This window comes from Phycodurus eques, unplaced genomic scaffold, assembly GCF_024500275.1.
Source record: "Phycodurus eques isolate BA_2022a unplaced genomic scaffold, UOR_Pequ_1.1 contig_268, whole genome shotgun sequence".
Lineage (NCBI taxonomy): Eukaryota > Metazoa > Chordata > Actinopteri > Syngnathiformes > Syngnathidae > Phycodurus > Phycodurus eques.
In genome coordinates this window covers 38,608-48,862 of record NW_026904265.1, presented here as the reverse complement: position 1 = coordinate 48,862, position 10,255 = coordinate 38,608, and the positions used below count along the sequence as shown (strand labels likewise).

Here is a 10,255-nt window from a genome sequence, read left to right as displayed (position 1 = left end):
TTTTTACAGCGCACCTCTACGAGGCGGGGTGAGGGGGAAACAGTTGTCGTGTTTGGAAACGAGCAGCCGGAATATGAAGAAGCGCACCGCTTCTCTCGCTTCCACTCAGGAAACAACTCTGAAAAAAATACGAATAATAATTGGGTCTGGTGCGCAAACGAGCACCAGCGGTTGTTGCTTGGAGCTCATTTTTTCATGACCCCCCGACCTCAGTGGATGAACTTATTTGTTTGTCGACATACGTCACACTCTTATTTTCTGTACAAATAAAGGACTACAACTTTTTGGTTAATGATCTAAGAACTGTTTCTTCTCTTTTTCAATCTTTTTACATGTGCTTAACATTTTATTATGAGTCTTAATCTGGGCCAGTTCAGATGGCAAATAGCCTGTACATACATACCTGTAGAAATAGACATTCATTTAGACACATTGTATTTGATTTCATACCTTGCATTCTGTATATATATTTATGTAATAATAGATAGACTTAAGTCGTAATTCATGAAAGATAATTATTTTATAATCCCATGAAAAAAACGGTCGTGTTATTTATTTCTCATTGATGGCCATTATCCACAAATGGCAAGAACAGCGGCGAACATTCCCAAAATGACCCAAAGAGCGCGGCCACGACTCATTCGAGAGGTCACAACAACATCCAAAGAACTGCAGGCCTCACTTGCCTCAGTTAAGGTCAATCATCGTGACTCCACCATAAGTAAGAGACTGGGCACAAATGGCCTGCATGGCAGACGAAAAGCACTGCTGAGCAAAAATAAAATGAAGACTCGTCTCAATTTTGCCAGAAGCCATCTTGATTGTCTCCAAGACTTTTGGGAAAATACTCTGTGGTCTGACGAGACAATAGTTGAACTTTTTGGAGGGTGTGCGACCCATTACATCTGGCGTGAAATTAATACCGCATTTCAGAAAAAGGACCTCATACATCAAGGAAAACATGGTGGTGGTAGTGTGATGGTCTGGGGCTGTTTTGCTCCTTCAGGACCCGAAAGACTTGCTGTGATAAATGGAACCAATAATTTTGCTGTCTACCAAAAAATTTTTTGTGAGCTCAAACTGAAACGGTTGGATACAGAAAGTAGTTCGGAAATAAACAAGTGAGAGTAGGACGAGTCCAAACCTGCTCTGTGTAACACAACACGAGGCTGCATGCGAACAGCGTCCACAAGTTGACGTTGTGGCTTGTCCTCCTCTTTCGTTCCAGAAAGTTCCTTCTCGTACTTTGCTGTCGTTCTTGCACATATTTTGCACACGATCATCACAGGCGATCTCGAATTTGCGATGCGTTGCTGACAAACGCGTCACTTTGTTAGCGGCTAGCGAGCTAAGCTAAGCTAAATAGGCTGAGAAGCTTGTGGTAAATGGACTGCACTTTATCTTGACCATCACAGTGTCCAAAGCACTTTACTGACTCACAAACACACATTCATACACCACGGGCAACTGCTGCCATGCAAGGTACTGCCAGGGCCACTGGGAGCAAATAAGGGTTCAGTGTCTTGCCCAAGGACCCTTCGAGATCCACACAGTCGGAGCCAGGATTTGAACGAGCTACACTTTGGTCACTGGATGACCTGCTCTACCTTCTGAGCCACAGCCGCTCCAAGATAATCCCATTGGTATCGCAACACTAGTCCAGTTCTGGGGGACACTGCCAACGAGGTCCCACCCAAATCCCAGAATCAGAATGAGTGAGGAGAAGCGGCTCAGAAAATGGATGGATGGATAGTTATCTGGTAATGCCGATACAATTGTTTTTTTGGACAATTGTGCAAAAAGATGCAGAGTCCTCTAGCAATTAGAGCAGTTCGAAAGACTAATATTGCAATAGTCCGGTGCAATGACCGTTGTGCAAAGGGCGCCGAGACTTCAAGCGAGTAGTGTGATAATCTGGGACAATGTTGATTGTGCAAATGTTGCAGATACTCCTCAGTCAGTGTGCAAATGGAGCAGATGTGACCCTGGCATGAGTGGCCAGTATTGGTCAACAGCAGATACGCAAATAGTGCAGCGTGGCGAGACTACTACAGTGAGTGCACAAGTAATGTATAATTGGCCCCACAGAAATGTGACAACAAACTCAAGAGAACAAATTGGCAGCATGTTGCAATGGAATTGTAGATTAGGTGTTTAAGAAGTTGATCGCAAGAGGGAAGAAGCTGTTGGAATGTCTGCTAGTTCTAGTTTGCATTGATCGGTAGTGCCTACCTGAGGGAAGGAGCCGGAAGAGCCAGTGACCAGGATGTGGAGGGTCCGAGAGGATTTTGCACGCTCTTGTCTTAGTTCTGTCAGCGTGCAAGTCCTCTCGGGTGGGTAGGGGGGTACCGACAATCCTTTCAGCAGTTTTGATTGTCCGTTTCAGGATGAGTTTGTCCTTTTTTGTAGCAGCACCAAAGCAGACTGTGATGGAAGAACACAGGACTGATCCGATGACCGCTGTGTCGAACTGCTTCAGCAGTTCCCGTGGCAGGCCGTGCTTTCTCAGAAGCCGCTGGAAATACATCCTCTGCTGGGCCTTTTTGAGAACGGAGTTGATGTGTCCTTTTCAAATCTGCAGTAGAAGGTATTCAAGTCGTCGGCTAGTGTGCTATTGTTCTCAGCTTGGGGGGATCGTCGCTTGTAATTGGTCAGCGATTGGAATGCATGCCAGCCTGAATTAGTCATTAGTGCTAAACTGTTTTTCCAACTTTGCTGCATAGTTCCTCTTTGTAATGTTAATTTCGTTTGTCAGCTGATTTCTAGCTCGATTATACAGGGCCCTGCTCCCGCTCTGATATGTGTCCTCCTTAGCTTGGCGAAGCTGCTTAAGTTTGGCAGTGAACCACGGCTTGTTGTTGTTGAATGTGCGAAATGACTTTGTTGGGACACACACTTCTTCACAGAAACTGATCAAGGATGTGACAGTGTCCGTATATTCATCCAGGCTGCCAGCTGAAAAACTTAATTTTCCAAAAATTCCACAAAGTTTTTGGAGTGAGAAAAATGCAAGCATATTTGGTGTGAATTTTCGGAATGTGTCAAAATTAAAATGGTGTGAATCGAATGAAAATTATGAATGTAAAAGAACGTCAAAAAAGTCAGCGGAAATCACTCAACTTACATACTGTAGTGTAGCACTTGCCGTTGCTATGATTTTTGGACTCATTTATGTGCTAAATCTCAGATACCCCAGTGACCTCCGGAACACCTTTGAGGTCATGCAAAAGATTACTATGGACATGGATGGGCGTAAACTCCTCAACAGAGCACTTGGACCGAAGAACAGTCTGCTCCTGTTCTCGGAGTCGTAAATGTGCTGCCAACAGAAAAATATTAAATGTTTCTGTTAAATGTTAAATTTTTTACATGAAGTTGCCGTTTGTGAGAGTAGAAATTAAGATAGGCGACTTGTATGTTTTATGTAGTTTAATTTGGGAATTATTTAGGGTAAGAACCCTTTGGAAAATGTTTATGCATATTTGCTACAGAATCCTACAACAATAGAATGGCAAATATGGTTGATATGACTCATTCTCAAAATGAATATTTGTATTTGTATTGTCTTGTTATATTGTTTTGATGAGATAATCTTCTTCTTCTTTTCTTTTGGGCTTGTCCCGTTAGGGGTCGCCACAGCAAGTCATCCTTTTCCATGTAATCCTCCTCTTTTTTTCTCCTTTTTTTGTCCTGTTTCGGCTGTTAGGTCAAGCAGAATGGAGGAAATGAAACATTAAATATCGGTGTTGCATGGGGCTGTAGTGCTACTCCCTGTGAGGGAAGGACAGGACAAGATAGGACAGGACAAGGACAGGAGAAGAAGCATGCAGGACAAGGGTCGTGAACCCGGCTGTACAACTGAAGTTTGGTTGCATTAATTATGTAAATTATAAAAGTGTACAGGACGAGAGTATAGGTGAGGGGATACAAAAGCGATTTGCATATTCATGAGTTATTTGTCGCAATAAGTGAGTGGCCCCACACCCAGTGAAAGAGTCCCAGTGGTGTGTGTGGTTGCATGCCCAGAAAGAGTACCACAGATGCATTATTTGCCTTGAGGATGTTGATGGAAAAGTACAGAGAAGGTCAGAAGGAGCTACATTGTGTCTTTGTGGATATAGAGAAAGCCTATGACAGAGTAACCAGAGAGGAACTGTGGTTTTGAGGGCAGCAGAACAGTGGTGAGGTGTGCTGTAGGTGTGACAGAAGGGTCTCTGCTAAAATGAAAGGCAAAGTTTATAAAACCGTGGTGAGGCCAGCCATGATGTACGGATTAGAGACAGTGGCACTGAAGAGACAGGAAGCAGAGCTGGAGATGTTGGAAATGAAGATGGTGAGGTTTGCTATTGTGACCAGGTTGGATAAAATTAGAAAAGAGCTCATCAGAGGGACAGCCAAGATTTGATGTTTTGGAGACAAAGTTAGAGAGAGCAGACTTCGATGGTTTGGACACGTCCAGTGGAGAGAAAGTGAGTATATTTGTAAAAGGATGATGAGGATGGAGCTGCCAGGCAAGAGAGCGAGAGGAAGACAGAAGAGAAGGTTGATGGATGTTCGTGACTGGATGGATGCTGTGTCCTAGAGATGCAGCATTTTCTACGGCTTATCCGGGTCGGGTCACAGTAGCTTTAGCAGGGACACCCAGACTTCCCTCACCCCAGCCGCTTCATCCAGCTCTTCCAGGGGGATCCAGGGACGTTCCCAGGCCAGCCGAAGGACGTAGTCTCTCCAGCGTGTCCTGGGTCGTCCCCGGGGTCTCCTCCCGGTGGGACGTGCCCGTTACACCTCACCAGGGAGGCGTCCGGGAGGCATCTGAATCAGATGCCCCAGCCACCTCATCTGGCTCCTCTCAATGCGGAGGAGCACCGGCTCTACTCTGAGATCCTCCCGGATGACCGAGCTTCTCACCCTATCTCTAAGGGAGAGCCCGGACACCCTGTGGAGGAAACTCATATTGGCCGCTTGTATCCGGGATATCATTCTTTCGGTCACGACCCGCAGCTCGTGACCATAGGTGAAGGTAGGAACGAAGATCGACCGGTAAATTGAGAGCTTCGCCTTTCGGCTTAGCTCCTTCTTTACCACAACGGACCGATACAAAGTCCGCATCATTGCAGACGCTGCACCGATCCGCCTGTCGATCTCCCGTTCCATTCTTCCCTCACTCACTTCCCAAGACCCCAAGATACTTGAACTCTTCCACTTGGGGCAGGATCTCATCCCCGACCTGGAGAGGGCATGCCACCCTTTTCCAACTGAGGACCATGGTCCCAGATTTGGAGGTGCCGATTCTCATCCCAGCCGCTTCACACTCGGCTGCGAACTGCTCCAGGGAGAGTTGGAGGTCACGGCTTGATGAAGCCAACAGAACCACATCATTCGCAAAAAGCAGAGATGCAATACTGAGGCCACCAAACCGGACCCCCTCTACGCCTCGGCTGCGCCTAGAAATTCTGTCCATAAAAGTTATGAACAGAATCAGCGACAAAGGGCAGCCTTGGCGGAGTCCAAACCTCACCGGGAACGAGTCCGACTTACTGCCGGATATGCGGACCAAACTCTGACTCCGGTCGTACAGGGACCGAACAGCCCATATCAGGGGGTTCTGTACCCCATACTCCCGAAGCACCCTCCACAGGACTCCCCGAGGGACACGGTCGAACGCCTTCTCCAAGTCCACAAAACACATGTAGACTGGTTGGGCGAACTCCCATGCACCCTCGAGGACCCGGCCGAGGGTGTAGAGCTGGTCCACTGTCCACGAAAATCACACTGCTCTTCCTGAATCTGAGATTCGACTTCCCGACGGAAGCTCCTCTCCAGCACCCCTGAATAGACCTTACCAGGGAGGCTGAGGCAGTGTGATCCCCCTGTAGTTGGAACACAACCTCCGGTCCCCCTTCTTAAAAAGGGGGACCACCACCCCAGTCTGCCAAGGATGGATGTTGTGTTGCTCACAAATACTCACTTCTGTCCTGAGTCTAGCCTCCACAACTCTTTCCCGTAACTTTATTGTGTGGCTCATCAATTTTATTCCTCTATAGTTCCCACAGCTCCGCACATCACCCTTGTTCTTAAAACTGGGCACCAGCACACTCTTCCCCCATTCCTCAGGCATCGTCTCACCCGCTAGAATTCGGTTAAACAAGCTGGTCAAAAACTCCACAGCCACCTCTCCAAGATGCTTCCATACCTCCACAGGAATGTCATCAGGACCAACTGCCTTCCCATTTTTCATTCTCTTGAATGCCTTTCTACCTCCGCTTTTGTAGGTCACCCTATGTTCCTGCCTCTTCTGAAAAAAGTGTTCACTACAGCCATTTCCATCCTTTTTGCTAAGTCTACCACCATCTGTCCCTCCAAGTTCCTTTCCTGGATGCCATACTTACCCATCACTTCTTCATCACCCCTATTTCCTTCACCAACATGACCATTATAATCTGCTCCAATCACGACTCTCTCTGTCTGGGATACTCAGAACAACTTTGTCGAACTCCTTCCAGAATTTCTCTTTCACATCTCGGTCACATCCAACCTGTGGGGCATAGCCACTAATCACATGATACATAACACCCTCAATTTCAAGTTTCAGCCTCATCACTCGATCTAACATTCTTTTCACCTCCAAGACATTCTCAGCTAACTCTTCCTTTAAAATAACCCCTTCTCAATTTCTCTTCCCATGGTAAAGTAACGTAAGCCCATCTTCGACCCACATTCGTTGAATTTCGGACATTCTGAACCCTGGCCACAACTGACCCAGTACAGAATTCTTCGGATGAGCACTCACCTTTGTTTGGCAAAGTTGTCAGCCCTTGTTGTAAGATGCCCTTCATGACACAACCCTCTGCATTTATCCGGGATTGGGAACAGCCTTCAGTTTGCACTGGCTTGCATGAAAGAGGATCAAACCCAGGTCAATGCAAATAACAGTCAATGTTGAGCAACACATGACCAAACAGGTTTAAGGATTAATCTTCCCTGACCGGGAATCGAACCCGAGCCACGGCGGTGAGAGCGCCGAATCCTAACCACGAGACCATCAGGGACTTCTGCTACAGTCAACAATTGTTAATCTAGACAATCACTCAGAGGGCCGTCCCCCCCTGCCCCCACACCGGACGTGAACCAAAATGTGCAAAGATTGACAGATCTTTTCTTTGGATGGATGGATGGATTGCAAGCATCGTTGATTCTTGTTGTCTCTGTGACCTGACTTTGTGAATTACACTTGAAGCAATGAAAGGATACTTACATATTATTTGACATGTGAACAAATGAGCGGGTTCACTTTGATATAAGAAAGCGTAAACCCTCAAAGTGGGTCTGTGTAGGTTTGTAATTTATGCATTTTCTTACATGGAATGTCTTTGTGTATTAAGAACATAACTCTTGCTGTGATTATTATTGTTTTGTTGTAATTAGCAGCAGCATCCGGGGTTGAGGTCAATAGCAGAGGGGTTATTGAGGGACTGGGTGACCCCATGGTGGCAGTGAAGAGGTGGTGCTGGTCTTGGAGAACAAGGAGGAGGAGGAAGATGTGGTGCTCTTATTGGGGGAGAAGGAAGAGAATGGAACAGGAAGCAGCAATAACCCGACCGGTAGAGATGCCGTGTGTAAGGCTGCCGTACTGGGGAGGCAATTGTATGATGCATGCAGTGTAAACAGCAAAAATGATGAAATCACAGTCACCGCTCATTGGTTAGTATTCGGGGCTTTGTTTCAAGGCAGGAGGAACAAAATGTGTTCTTCGGTTGTGTTCACCGGGAGCCTCGCCATCTAAATTCGTAGTCCCTGGATGGATCGCATACAAACCAATCGGGTGTCGGAAGCTGCCAACTTATAAAACTTCACTACCAGAACAATTTGTCCCAATATGAATTTCTATATTTTAAAAATGTTGTCAAGAACATTATGAGGGACAGTTATTGAAGTCTATGTTATGGGATAAAAATTATTCTGCATAATGTTAAATTGAAAACATCATCATGATACTGTCTAATTGTTAATCAATTATGGCTTCAATGATTATTTTATAAAATGAAAAAAATATGATAAAGTGGAGCGTGACGAGTGTCGCATTTCATCACCACACAAGATGTGAGCATCAAAGCGGTTGAAATGGTAATCTGTATTAAATGTTGATTAATATTCTTATCAATACAGTAAAATGTTGAGATGATTCACTTGATCGACAGTTTAATGCCTATCATGCCCTTCACATTAATTCACTGTCGTCCTGGCTCAGCATCCTGCGGTTCTCCAGCCTTCTTCTGGTTAGACCGGTGAGCACATCCGCCTCACAGTTCTGAGGACCGGGGTTCAAATCCCGGCCCCGCCTGTGTGGAGTTTGCGTGTTCTCCCCGCGCCTGCGTGGGTTTTTCTCCGGCCACTCCGGTTTCCTCCCACATCCCAAAAACATGAATGGTAGGTTAATTGAAGACTCTAAATTGCCGTAGATGTGAATGTGAGTGCGAATGGTTGTTTGTTTCTATGTTCCCTGCGATTGGCTGGCGACCAGTTCGGGATGTACCCCGCCTTTCGCCCGAAGATAGCTGGGGTAGGCTCCTGCACCCCCGCGACCCGACTGACGATAAGCGGAACGGAAGATGAATTAATGAATGAATGGTCACTTTAAACTGCGTACATTCCGTGAAGTCTGGGCGCCCTTTGCACAATGGTCATTGCACCAGACTATTGCTATATTAGTCATTCAAACAGCTTTAATTGCGAGAGGACACTGCATCCTTTTGCACAATTGTCAAAAAAAAAAAAAAAAAATATTGTACCTGCATTACCGGATTACTCGCAACCTTTTATGACTCAGTGATTGTTTTTCTCAATGTCTTTCTGTCTCAAAAGTATTCTCTGTCAATTGATTGTCTGTTGTCGTACAAGAGCGGCTCCAACGACACGAGACAAATTCCTTGTGTGTTTTTGACACACTTGGCAAAATAAAGATGATTCGGAATCTGATTTTACATTGTGGGGAAGGGGTGGATTCTTGAATATATTTTTTTTAATTGTCTGTTTTTCAATTTGTTTTGATATATATTTAAATTGAGATGACATTTCCTCCTATTTTGTCGAGGTCATTTGTTTGCATTTATTTTTTATTTGGTTTATAATTTATCCGAAATAAATTGTACTTTATTACGGATCCCATTCACACTTTTCAACGTTTTCACCAAAAGTCAAACATCGAATCACAATCGAGTTCGATCAATCATTTGCTCATTTTAAAACATGAGACAAAAGTATTTTGGCACCAGTGATAATTCTCAACATTTGTCCACAGGAGGCTTTTCGAAGATACAAAGAAAATGAAAAGATTGAAAAAATAAAAGATAGTAGACAGAAGACAAGAATGTAGATTTTTGTAAATCAGTATGATCGTAATTTCCTTTGATATGAAACATTTACTTTTTCATTTAAAGCTTCTTCAGCACTGCTGTTCTCACTGCACACTTGTGTGTTTTAGCCCGATACTTACGAGAGAATCTTTGACCGCAAACTGAGCAGGTAAAAGGTTTCTCACCGGTGTGTGTTCTTGTGTGTCTTTATAAGCTTCCGTTTTCTATGAATCTTTGACCACAAACTGCACAAGCAAAAGCTTTCTCTCCAGTGTGTCTTGCAATGCGTCGTTTGCTCTTACAAACAAACGTTTTCCCACACTGAGAACATTTCCATCGTTTGTTGTCAGCGTGACATGTCATATCACCTTCGGACTTTTCATCACCATCTTCATCAGAGTGAGGAGTGTGATGTCATGTCGTCACTATGTGAGAGTGGAGCTAAGAGGCCGTCTGCTTGTGATCCTCCACAGTGCCCCAGCGTTGCAGTTTTTCCACTTCGGCCTTGTCGCTTGGGCCATTTTTTTCCTTTATGTTGAGAGCATTTTGTTTTTGGAGGGGTTCCAGTGGTTAAAAGACATTTCAATTCTTTTTTAATGGGAAAATGGATTTGATGTACAAGCAAATTGAGTAGCCCTGACTGTTTAAAGGAGTGTATTTTATTAAGGATCACAAATACACTTTACCACCAAAAGTAAAGGTTTCTTTCCAGTCTTATTTCAATCAATCATTCACTTATTTGATATTGACATCACGAAAACGTTGGAGAAAATGCATGCATTGCTCAAAGGAAGTATGTGTCTTCATGGTCTACATTTCACGAACAAGTTTGTTTTATGGATATTTGCTCAAGAAAATTAAACTGGCAGTCATTTCCAATAACATCAAAACGTTTTGGAGCA

The 10,255-nt window shown here is 44.7% G+C and overlaps 1 non-coding gene across 1 annotated transcript; it reads right to left on the bottom strand.

Annotated features, from left to right (window-relative positions):
* Positions 1-6,977: 6,977 nt before the first annotated feature.
* trnae-cuc (transfer RNA glutamic acid (anticodon CUC)) lies at positions 6,978-7,049 on the bottom strand. Its single transcript has one exon. It is a non-coding gene; the product is annotated as a tRNA-Glu (tRNA).
* Between the last annotated feature and the right edge of the window lie 3,206 nt (positions 7,050-10,255).